General features: G+C 32.3%; 1 long non-coding RNA gene across 2 annotated transcripts in view; it reads right to left on the reverse strand.

The window, feature by feature from the left end:
• LOC141483217 (uncharacterized) overlaps window positions 1–11,697 on the reverse strand; it is a 72,453-nt gene extending 60,756 nt beyond the window's left edge. For both annotated transcript variants that reach the window (XR_012465966.1, XR_012465965.1), the window contains exon 1: window positions 11,505–11,697. This is a non-coding gene — a long non-coding RNA (uncharacterized lncRNA). The remainder of the gene's footprint in view (window positions 1–11,504) is intronic.
• Window positions 11,698–13,245: the final 1,548 nt, after the last annotated feature.

Below are 13,245 nucleotides of genomic sequence, written 5' to 3' on the forward strand. Positions count from 1 at the left end.
AAAAGATATCAAAAAACGAATAACACTTTTTCATTGGCACTTTCAAAGTACTACACGATGGTATTTTTAGTTTTTATATCCGACGTTTCGTTTTCAAAAAACCATCATCAACTTTATTTTTTTAAATAGCCCGAAAAAAAAGTACACCCTGTATCTGATTCCATTTTCATTACGAATTCAACGATGTAACACATGCCATTGTTTTCTTTTTAGTTTAAGGGAAAATTGCATTTTTTCTATTTTTAAAATGTATTTTTAAGTAGGTTAATAATGATTTTTTTAAAGTAATGAAAACAACAAAGAAATTAACGCATTTTTTATTCAATTCAAAGGAGGTGTTCAAACAGGTTTCCGTTATTTTCCAAACATAAGTATGATCTTCTAACTGTAGAACTTAAAACATCACGTAACATCTCTGGTGTAATACTGTTAAATGCGACAGTTACACATTCTCGTAACTGCTGTTAAGTTTCAAAAGAATGTTGGTAAACCCGGTTTTTAACAAAACCCCATATGAAGAAGTCCAGAGGAGTTAAGTCATGGGATCGCGCTGGCCAAGACACTTCACTAAAGGTTCCAATCCACCTTCCAGGAAATCGCTGCGGAAGATACTCTCGAACTTGTCTAGAATTATATGCAGGAGCACCATCTTGTTGAAACCAACAGTTATTGACCTGTGCCAGAGGTAAATTATCTAAACAGTCTTCTACATAGTTTTGCAATAAATGATGGTATCGTTCGGCGGTCAAAGAATTATAGTAAAAAAACGGACCTAGTATTTTAGTTCCTAAAATTGCACACCACATATTAAACCCAAAACGTTCTTGATGTCTTGATATTTTCTTAACACGCGGATTTTGCTGAGCCCATTAATGTGTATTGCGGCGGTTGAAGATACCATTATTAGTGACCATACTTTCGTCGGACCATATTATTTTTGAAGGGAAATTATAATCTTCTTCACACGCGCGTGTATACCATTCGCAAAAATTTCGGCGCCGTTCGAAATCCCTGGTTTAAGTCCTTGGCAAATCCTAAATTTATAGGGGTGATATCTATTTTTACGCAAAATAAATTGAGCTGTGGATTTGGCTACTCCTACATTATTTTCGATTTGCCTAGTTGATATTTCAGGGTTCTCAACAACTGCTTGTAAAACATTATTTTGGGCTTCTTCTGAAGATTCCTTTTTTCGAGATAAAACAGGCTTTTTAAATGAACCATATTCTTTTAAATTTCGAGCCAGCTCTAAGAAAATGGACTTACATGGCTGCTTTCTTTCTGGATATGTATTAAGATACATTGCTGCTGTATTTACAGTATTTTTGTGGCACAAAATGTAGCACGTTAGCATGTCAAACTTTTCTTCATGGCTATAATGCTCACCGGCATATTCGACGATAATAACACAATATTATCTATTCAACAATAAACAATAATAACGACAACAGTAACAATAACTCTAAAAACAACAACTCGACAAACAGGCTATTAACAACGACAATTACCATTTTATCGTGTAATTAAATAATATTTGACAGGCTCGGTGACAGGTATTTACGTCAAAGCATTTGTTTGCAACGCCTACTTAAATATTTTTTTAAAAATAGAAAAAATGTAATTTTCCTTCAAACTAAAAAGAAAACAATGGCATGTGATACATCGTTGGATTTGTAATAAAAAATGGAATCAGATACAGGGTGTACTTTTGTTTCGGGTCATATAAAAAAATAAAGTTGATGATGGTTTCTTGAAAACGAAACGTCGGATATAAAATCTAAAAATACCATCGTATAGTACCTTAAAAGTGTCAATGAAAAAGTGTTATTCGTTTTTTGGTATCTTTTCAAATAAAGTCAGAAAAAAATAAAATTGATATTGTCAAATTCTCGTTTTTCCCAAATATCTCAGCAGGCCATGAACATTCTTCAAGTTTCTAAACGGCATGTAAATAAGCTTCAAAGAACACAACTTTTTCCTAATTTACCCTAAGCTGTATCTCCAACAGGTACTGAGATTCCCATGCTTAGGATCCTTATCTTGGACACACTGTATACAGTATACTGTATACACAAAATAATATCATAATGAACCCACATCAGTGACCACCTATTTTGTACATATATACACATATACATACATATAAACATATACACACACATACATATACATACACATACACAATTAGAATGTTCAATTTGTCATATATTCTTTCAATTTTGTTTTAAACAATTTTATGGACGAAGATTCTTTGATTTCACGAGGAAGTAGATTGGATTCAACAATACCTTTGAAAAAGACAGATTTCCTCGAACTATTTTTAGAAGTTGGTTTTATATAGAAATTCATATTACTTGCAGTTCGTGTTTTTCGATCATGGATATTGTTCACAGGAATCAATTAAAACTGTAAATAATTGGGCAGTAAATTATTTATCATTTTGAAAATGAAAGTCATTGTTTGAATATAATGATTTTGTTTCACACTAAGCCAGTTGAGGATATCTAACATCGATTTTATATTCGTGTAACTGTTGCAACCAAGAAGAATACGCATTGCTTTATTTTGTAGAATTTGCCGTCTGTCATAATTAGATATGTTCGTGTAAATTATAGAACTGCAATAGTTGAAATGAGGCAATATCATAATATTGTACACTGTTATCCGACTAGACTGAGATAAAGATGAAGTTATACGTCTCATGAATCCTATTTTTTTTCGAAATATAGTCAATATGTTTATCAAATTTTAGTTGGGTATCAATTACAAATCCTAATTACAAAAAAGCTAACATGGGATGTAGACATTATCCCATCAATCAACAACATGGATTCAGTCGTGGTAGATGTACCAGCTTAATTCTGCTAATTTATCAAAACTGTATAATAAATGCCTTTGAAAATAGACACCAGGTGGATTCTATTTACACAGATTTTTCAAAGGCATTTGACCGAGTAAATCACAATTTGTTGTTGCATAAACTAAACACTTTGGGTATTCAAGAAAACATTCTGAAATGGATTGAAAATTATCTAGCCTGCAGAGTACAATTTTTAAAATATGGTAACTCAGTATCTTCCTCAATCACAGTTGCATCGGGTGTACCACAGTGTTCTCATTAAGGGCCATTGCTTTTCAACCTATTCGGTAATGACTTGAAAGATGTATTCTTTATAGTGAATTTCTTTTGTTTGCTGGTGACCTGAAGATGTTTAAAGTTATTCATGACTCAACTAATACAGAATTATTACAGTACGATTCATCTAACTTTGTTTGCTGGTGTGATATAAATCGACTGCAGTTTAATATAGACAAATATCAAAAATTTACTTTGTTACAAAACAGAAATCCCATTAACGGGCCATATAAAGTCAATCAATCAGAACTGAAAACAACAAACCCAAAAATGTCATTTTAATAGATAATTGAGGGTTTCTTCAGGAAAAACAATCTGGTAGTGGCATTCAGACCACATGCTAGGTTATCTGATTTCCTTTTCAATGCCAAATATAAAATAGTTAAGTTGGAAAAATCTGGAGTTCATAAGCTTATGTGTCCGGAATGTAATAATGTTTATGTGAGACTATGTGGTCGAAATTTCCAAAAACGGTATGCTGAACATGAAAGGTCCTTCAGACCAAATGATTCGACGTTTTCGAACCATTCCTTGGCTTGCAACCACAAGTTCCCGAATCTAAACGATACGGAAATTTTGCACTATGCAAGGAAGGGTTGCAAACTCAATTATTTGGAATCCTTGGAAATTCACAAGCATAAACATTGCGGGTACAACCTGTTAAATGATCAAATCTATGGCTAATATAATGAATCGTTGTTAGTTTATTGTATAGGTTTGAAAATGCCCGTATAGGACGAAACTGCAGTAACGCTAGTTACAAATAAAAGTGGTAAAAACATAGACAGTTTCAGTTTTCTTTTCTTCATTATGATTTCCTACTACGTAGACTACAACCATCAATTTATTGAAAAAAAAACTTTTTTATTAGTTTATTTGAAGACTTGTTATTACTGGTTTCGGTTTACTACACCATTTTCAAGTAACTTATACATCAAGCCAAGAGAAGTATTTGAATATACATCAATAAGGTCAGATACCTGTAATAAGTACCCTAATAATGAATACCAATACTACTATAAGTAATTATCTTCTATAATATATCACGATGAATAGATTCTAAACTAGATGTCAAACTTTACAAATTCAAAAGAAGGCAAGCTGCATAGTTCTAGTTGATAATAAAGTATTTTGAAATTGGGATTTTTGTACCATTCATTTATTTCTAATGGTTCCAAAAATTCATCTCCCTTTCTTTATTGCACGTATGAAGAATTCTCATGTTTTCTTCATTTACTTTGTGATTTGTTTCTTGTAGATGTCCACACAGTGTGTAAGAGCCAAACGGAATAAACTCCTTATTTCGGTTACTGTACATATTTTAACAAAATCCCGAAACAAGTCAAATTTAAATTATAATTTGACATTCTCCAACGTGAAAATACCACCCAAACCTTCAATCCCCTGTGATAGACAGGTACAACCCCCAATTTTTTAAATAGAAAGTATAGGTTTGTGATATATACTTTGAAAGGTCTCTTCATTCTCTATTTAAAAATGTTATAGGTTTCAAGTTTATTGCAACAATTAAGATAAAATAAATTATAATCATGTGGTTACCGAAATTCGATAAAATATACTCAAAAAATACAATGCAAAACGTAATGAAATGTAGAATACGAAAAAGAACTATGGATGTTAACGAAGTAGATGTTCAAAATATTTGGCAACATCCTAATCTCAAATAAAACTGTGTTGTAACATTATTCAACTTATCAGGCGTGACCGAACTAATCGTAAGCGTTATTCGTTCTTTAAACTCATTCAAATCTGGAGGTTTAGTTTTGTCAACGTGGTATTACCCAGGGGAGTAGTTGTTTTCTGATAGGCGTCAGTCCATTCAACCTACTGTGACTGGCTTGAACGTTTAAAGTTCATTTCTTTAGATTTGTTTACTACCATTCTCCAAGCATAGCTCACTGACTAATAAGAAAATTCGTAAAACTGTTATTTAATGCATTTTCATTAATTTAACCATTTTCAGAATTGAAGTTAACGAATTTTAAACTTGAACTGAAATACTGACAACTAATGTTGTAACATACAAAACAAGTTGACAAGGCGTTTTGAACAAATGTTGTCACGGAAATTGTTTACAGTTTTTTAAAGGATACCATCTAAAAAGAATATTGCCATGGTTTTTGCTACTTTGTTATTATCCTTACCTCAACATGAACTAAGTTTTGAGTATATAACAATAAGTTTTGAGTGTAGTTAATCAAATTTCAGTAACCACATGATCTCAATTTGTTTTACCTTGATTGTTGCAATGAAATTGAAACCGATAACATTTTTGAATACACAATAAAGAGATCTTTCAAACGATATATCACAAGCCTAAACTTCAAATTTAAAAAAAATTGGGGTTGATCCTGTCATTCGACGGGGGTTGAAAGTAGGGGTAGCCCTTTTTCGTTGTAGTATGTCAAATTATAATTTAAATTTGACGTATTTCGGGATTTTGTTGAAATATGTACTGAAATAATGAATTTATTCCATTTGGCTTTTGCATACTGTATATAGCTGCTCCCAACAAATTCATTTCCCTTCCTTTATTGCACGTTTGAATAATTTTTATATTTTCTTCATTAATTGTGTGATTTGTTTCTTGTAGATGTCCATATATCGAGTGGTCCAACGAAAAGTATGCACCTTGCTTTTCTCCTTTTTTTGTAACTTAACGCAAAAATGCTTGGACAGGTCAATTTTGCTTTTGAGGGGGACACATTTTAGATGTATTTTTCTACCTGTGCCTTCAACCCCTTAGCGAGGGTGAGTAACAACCCTGAAATTTTAAATGGAAAGTGGGGTCGAGTGATATATCATTTGAAAGGGCACAAAATTCTCTTTCCAATGATACCTAATTTGTTGTATTAACTTGAATAGTTATAAAAAAAGCAAGAACATTCACTCGATATTTTTGGTGTTAATGAAAATGCGGAAAAAAAACGGCATTTTTATCACTACCACATTCCTCAATTTCTCTCGTGCGTTTTTTGGTTCAAATAACAACAGCAGATGAGTGTACAAAAAGAATTAGGCAAACGTTCATTGATTCAGTTCGGTCGCTTTTGAAATCATTTCAACTTTACTGCAAAAATGGTTTATTCCATTCCGGAACGAGTTGAAATTGTTAAACTTCATTATCAACATAATAGTTGTGCTAGACTTACTGCTCGCCTCTTTAATAACAGTCATCCCGGGAAAAATGTGAATGATTCGTACGTTGCCGAGTTAGTCCAAAACTTTGTCGATACCGGATATGTCTGTAATGTGAAACACCAGCCACGGAAACCGATCAGAAATGAAGCAGTCGTTGTTTTGGAACATGTTGAATTGGATCATACTCAAAGTACCCGTCAGCTTGCTGCAGCCTCAGGTGTCTCCCGTTCGTCCATAATACGGATATTAAAAGCCTATAAATTTCATCCGTACAAAATTAAATTAGTACAGGAACTCGATGAAGATGATCCTGATAGAAGGCTGCAATTTTGTGAACAACTGAGCCAGCTACTAACTGATGATCCGTACCTATCATTCAACACGTGCTTTTCCGATGAGAGTACAAAGACGAAACTGCAGTACCGTTAGTTACAAATGGAAGTGGTAAAAAACATAGAAAGTTTCAATTTTTTTCCACTTCTAAATATTGTTCTCGATAGAGCGGATTCCTTATAACACGTTTCCAGCCATTGCTTAGCCTGAACGGTATTTTTTTCCATCAAGAAGCAGTGTAAAACCAAAACACGAAATTGTTTTCGATCCATTGTTTTGGAAATACCAGCACACTAACTTGCAAACTTGAGACTAGAATATCATGAAATTTCAACAGCTTCCTTTCGAGCACAGGTAGTATAATACCAGTTTAATACATGTACTTATTATTATATAAAATAAAATATTGAAAATTCAATAATTATTGCTCAAGTCTGAAGTTGAAAACAGTGTAAACTCCCACGTTAATCACAACTTTCTCCAACAGAAACCAAAACTCGTACCACGTGACTCTCATAATCGCGAATGCATCGCCAGCCGCTCCATTCATCCTGCAATCACCTCTCTCTCGAGACCCAATTTCGCTCTCAGTTTAATAGGTCATTACCCATTACGCTTCCAAACAAACCGGCGCGTAACAGGCGGGTCTCAATCTTAAACTCGAAGCTGAATTTAATTGAAGACGTACAAGGTAATGCCGGTTGCGGCAGGTCCTGCTCCTCCGTTTAGAGCAGACGCTGCTCCTGCTACGTTTCTTACTAATCACCCGTCTGTGGCTAACGACAAATCGGCGCACGGCGTCGCTTGATGAAGGCTCAGGAATGTCTTCTCGCTTTCATTCGCCGTTCTTCGCTTCCCGGATTCTCCTTTGCTTTGTGTCTACTCATTTGCGAAGTTGCCGCCTGCGAGGATCGCGGCCGGTCATTATAAGGACGAGCAGCAGGATTGCGATGTGACGGTCGAAAGGACGAAGTTTTACCTGTTATTCTTTGTTGAGAAACGGTATCGCAGGGTGTTTTTCGTAGGAGAGCCACAGCGAGTGAACGAAGAACAGCAACAAATACAATAGTCTGGGTTACAAGATCCTTTTTTTTTGGAACTTGTGTCCGAGGGCACCGAAAATTATGATTCAGGGCTCATTCGATTCGGAATGACCTCTAGCAACTTTCTGAAGAAGTTGAAGAGGGGCTCGAAAAAATTGCAGAAGGTATAAACAATATAGTAAAAAAAGGGGAGTCTGGTTTTCTGCAAATATCTCCGAAAATGTTGAAGTTATTCAAAATTTGAAATAAGATCCTTAAAGGGGAGGAAACTTCCTAAAAAAAGCCCCCACCTCCCGAAATTCCATCACCAATATTTATAATTTTGATTTAGAGGCGAAAATAGCACTAAAATGTGCGTCCCGCACGCGCTGACCGATAATAATAATAATAATATACTTTATTGTCATTGAGAATAAATCTTGTGGACGAAGCTTGTGAAAAATAAATACAAATGTAAATATAGAAATATAAAATAGTGAAGTTAGAACATACACTACAGTTCAACGTCGAAATTTTGTATGAACATGGTTGTGAACAGACTTGTTTAAAAATATTATCAACACTTATATAATAGACATATGAACATATTTACTTATATATAATATGTATATCCATTTCTCCAAGAGCGTTACAAAGTGAAAAATTCAATAAAGCAAAGAAACATTTTTTTTTCCAATATTCAAATTTATACGTATTCTTATTCAAAGTTACATAAAAATGATTTTCCCTAATTTTTAGCTCTATTCGTTCAAAAATTGTTATGAACAAATGTACTGTTTATGAGATATTTGACAATTTTTTGGGGAACTTTTATCAGTGATGAATATTATGATTTTTAAAAATAAAATCGCTTCTAAAAATTTTTTTTCAATTGCCTGAAAACGCATTTGTTGACTTTTTGCTACTAAATATGAATATTGAGAAACGATTTTTTTTTAAATCATAATTTGTATTTTTCTTTGATATTCTGAATTTTTTCTAATCATATTTTTTATTATTTATTTAATGAACAATTTGTTCCAAACAAATTAATTTTCACGGTATATTATTTCCAAATACTACCAAAAAAAACAAAAACAACCATGTGTCACTTTTTGTGTTGAAAAGGAACAAAATGATATTAAAAAAATAAATAAAAATGGAGAATTTTTTTTACACAAAAAGTGACACATGGTACTATTTGTTTTCTTGGTAGTACATATTTAAAGAAAATATATCGTGAAAATAGATTTTTTTAAAACAAATTGTTTATTGAATAAATAAAAAAAATATAAATTGGAAAAAAAAAGTTTTTCTCAAAATATGAACGAGAAATAGTAATTATGATTTTAAAAAATCGTTCCTTAATATTCATATTCAGTAGCAGAAAAAATTATTAATCAACGAATGTGTTTTTGAGCAATATAAAACTTCAAATAATAAGAATAAGAATAAATTTGAATATCGTAAAAAAATTGTTTCAATTGAATTTTTCTCTTTTTAACGTCTTTGATTATTGATTACAAGTGGAAATTTTTCAAGTTTTCCATCAGGAATCTTTTTTGAAGGCTTTCAAGAAAAGCTCCAAGAGGTGAAAAAAATTTGAAGGTTTTGGTTTGAAAATTATCAAGGTTATTCTGCAAATTTGAAACTTGTAATAATTAGTTGAATAACTAAAGTATACCTAATAATATAATCACGGGAAATTTTTTTCCATGGATTTTCGTTTATTCTAGTGTCTAAAAGGTATGTATATTACTGGAGTTTTTTCCCAATACCAAATCGTTATTTTTACACCTCGACACGTGTTTCGTGTCGTGATCATCTTCAAGAGGAAGATTAAACTGTTTTATCTACAAGAATATCTACAAAATAAAGATCATGTGAACATTATACAGCAATAGATATGTTACAAAAACTCACCAAAGTTAGTATAAAATATAAAAAAGGCATATAAATCCAAACATAAAAACGAAAAGTCAAATGCAAAATTTGACGTTGAAAATTTTGTTACAGCACCAGAGAAAATGTGATTATTATAATATTTACACAAACAGTGAGATTTAAATGTAAGTGTAAGTGAAAAATTATTAGTAATATGATATTGAAATTATTTGTTCAATTTTATTTATCAAAAGTTAAAATATAATTGTAAATTTGACTTAAATTTTGTATTTCTGATTTTATGTTTAAATTATCATTATGTTTACTTATGTGAACCATGGATTTATATGCCTTTTTTTATATTTAATACTGACTTTGGTGAGTTTTTGTAACATATCTATTATTGTATAATATTCACATATTATACAATAATATGTGAATATTATAACACGAAGTGTTCTGGTGATGCATTGAATTTATTGGAGCCCTACATTTTGTTTTATGAGAGAGGTTATGGTGCTGCAGGTTTTTCCGGGTTTTCCTGCAGCTGAAAAAGCAAATGCGCCACTGGAATCAATGAAATCGCCCCGGAGCGCCAATTAATTTTAATTGTTGTTTTTATTTTATTTTTATCGTTGTTTCATAATAAAAATTTTAACTCCTAAAAAAAATATTCACATGATTTTTATTTTGTAGATATTCTTGATAAAGGAAAAAAATATATTTCCGAAAGCTTGAATAACAAAAAATAGTGTTTCCATAGCCCGCAGATATTGACTGACATACCCAACTCAAAAATAATTTATAGTTATATAATAACCAGTCAACTAAATTTGACCTTTCAATATATATATATATATATATATATATATATATATATATATATATATATATATATATGATGTGTTGTTTTTCCGGGTGTTCATCCGTTGTGTACTATTCGATAGTCGACGTTTCGCCATCATCTCAGATGGCATTATCAAGACGAGTTACTGCTTCGCTTCGAGTTACACCTCCATCCCATTATTTATGCCAACGGAGATTGGGAAAAATTTTGTTAGTTAACAATTTAATAACTTTTTGAAAAATGGTGACAAAACTTTTTTTTCTACTGGACTCGATTCATTCAAGTATTGAGAAAATACTAGATTTTTTTCAAATTTTCAAAATGACATTTTATGTAAAAAAAAAATTTTTTAGCGGCAGCGCTGGCATGCCGTAACAGCAGCGCGGAACCCTATTTTTAATGTTAAATTAAAATTATAAATATTGGAGATAGAGTTTCGGAAGTCGAGACCTTTTCATTGGAAATTTCCTTCTCTTTAACAAGTTTTTTCCAAAATTGTTTGAATATCAATATTTTTTGAGTTATTAACGAAAAACTAAATACCATTTTTTTTAAATCTTATTTTGTTAATAACAATTGCAATGTTTTACCTGCACCAAAATCTTTCGAAAACAATTTTCTAGAGGTGATTCCGAATCGAATGAGCTATCGCTCATATTTTTAGGACCTTTATCTCTATTTTCCATGTTTTTGAACTTGTTGATTAGACTATAAGCCCTGGATCATAATTTTCGGTGCCCTTCGACAGAAGTTCCAGAAAAAATTTCTTGTGACCCAGACTACTACTGATATGTTGATTTTTAGAAGAACGGCACAGCGGAAAAAAAACTTTGAACCGAGGAACTTTGAATTATTTGTTGGTATGCTAAGTGTTATTTATTTTGCTCAAGAAATACCTCTTGAGCATTCAAATTTCATTAATTTCATGACCATATGCTACTACTGATATGTTGATTTTTAGAAGAACGGCACAGCGGAAAAAAAACTTTGAACCGAGGAACTTTGAATTATTTGTTGGTATGCTAAGTGTTATTTATTTTGCTCAAGAAATACCTCTTGAGCATTCAAATTTCATTAATTTCATGACCATATGCTTTTTCACTTCCTCAATATCACTCACCCTTTCAACTTAAGCAAACATTTTTTATGACACCAACCTGGGACGGGTCACATTAAACTTTGTTTGGCCACCTTCCTTTTCGAGGCCCACAAAAAAAGATATCAAATTCACGACAGGTGGCAAGCAGAACACAAGTAAAAACAAAACACCACTAGAAATTAACCAAATATCCAAGTATCGGCCGTAAAAATCAACTGAGTACTATCGGTAGCGAAATTTGAAAAGATAAACGTGTTTATTGGGAGTGGTTCGATTCCGCTGGGAGGGGGTATTATTAAAATTACCCCTTGCCCTGTTAATTTGAGTAGAGGTGACCCTGAACGCATCTGCATACGAAGCAACGCATAAATTATCTCGCTGCCTTCCCTAAAAATATGCATTATAAAGGCCGACCCTACCCCACAAAAAATTATTTCCAACCCTTTCTTCGATGAGAAATATTACATAAACCACGGTCTGGTGGAAAAAGTGAATACAAAGGAGTTCTGGGCCTATGTGCCTAAGAGATTTTCTATCGACAGGGATGTTAACAATGGTTTTTTTAGCGCGGATGGGCTTAGTTTGCTTGTAGCGGTGAATAGAATACATAAATTGCGAGCGTAAGGAATTCGAGTGTATTGAACAAACAAACAGAGATTTCATTACCTGATGCGGAAATATTAGAAGCGACTACCCTTTTCCTACTTTATTGTTGCTTTATCATTTTGATTGCATATTTTCACGGAGTCGAAATTTTACGGGTTCGGGGTTGCAACCTCCTAGAATCATTTTTGAATTCCCTGTTTGAAATTATTGAATCACAGGAGTTTTGAAAATTGAAACAGTAATATTAATATATTTATTTCACAAACAGGCATCCTAATATACAAAAACATTTTTTTTTAATTGGATAGACTAAGTCACAGTCCAACTTCATAACGCTAAAATATGTATACTCGGAATTATCCAAGCATTCAATAAATAGGAAAAATAACAATGTAGGTAAATTACAAATACTAGATATACAGGGTGTTCCTTAAACACAAGCTAATATTTAAGGACATAATTCTTAGACCCATTTTAGGAAAAAAATGTTCTATGGACGTATGTCCTAAACGACTTAACTTTTGAGATACAGGGTGGCAAAGTTTTCAAAAATAATCAGTTTTTTAATAATAACTGAGATAATTTTGTAGACATCTTTGGCATATTCGGTACATATATTCCATGCCTCAAGGCGCATTTTCTGATGTACACAAATTTGTATTTTTTCAAACAGTGGCATCCCTACGGGTTTCGCATTGAATATTTTTGGGGAAAAAGTACTACGTCAATGCTTTCTTTTCGAAATAAAATCATTTTTAAAATCCTCATTTATTTTTGAGAAAATTTGATATCCTGGTATTTCTTTGTCCGAAGCATGATTTTCACTCAAAAAAATACAAATCGACAGAAAGCAAATTAAGAAATTAGATCAATTCTTCTAAAATGAATGAGAATCTGAAAATTGCTTCATAACGCATTATCAATTCCCTAATAATATTTGAAAACATAATCTGCAAAAAAAAATTTTTCACAAAAACGAGTTTTATTTTATTTTGTGACAGTAAGTCCAAACGAATAGCACAAATTTGTTAAATAGTAATAATACCAAAACTGATTATAAACATTGTTGGAAGTGGCCACCTGCACTTAGTACGCATGCTTCCGCCCTTCTACGCATGGAATTACGCACCCGTTCAAATATTCCCGGCGTATTTCG

This window comes from Leptinotarsa decemlineata, unplaced genomic scaffold (assembly GCF_025532065.1).
Source record: "Leptinotarsa decemlineata unplaced genomic scaffold, Ldec_3_MD MMD2_tig00003192_RagTag_RagTag, whole genome shotgun sequence".
Lineage (NCBI taxonomy): Eukaryota > Metazoa > Arthropoda > Insecta > Coleoptera > Chrysomelidae > Leptinotarsa > Leptinotarsa decemlineata.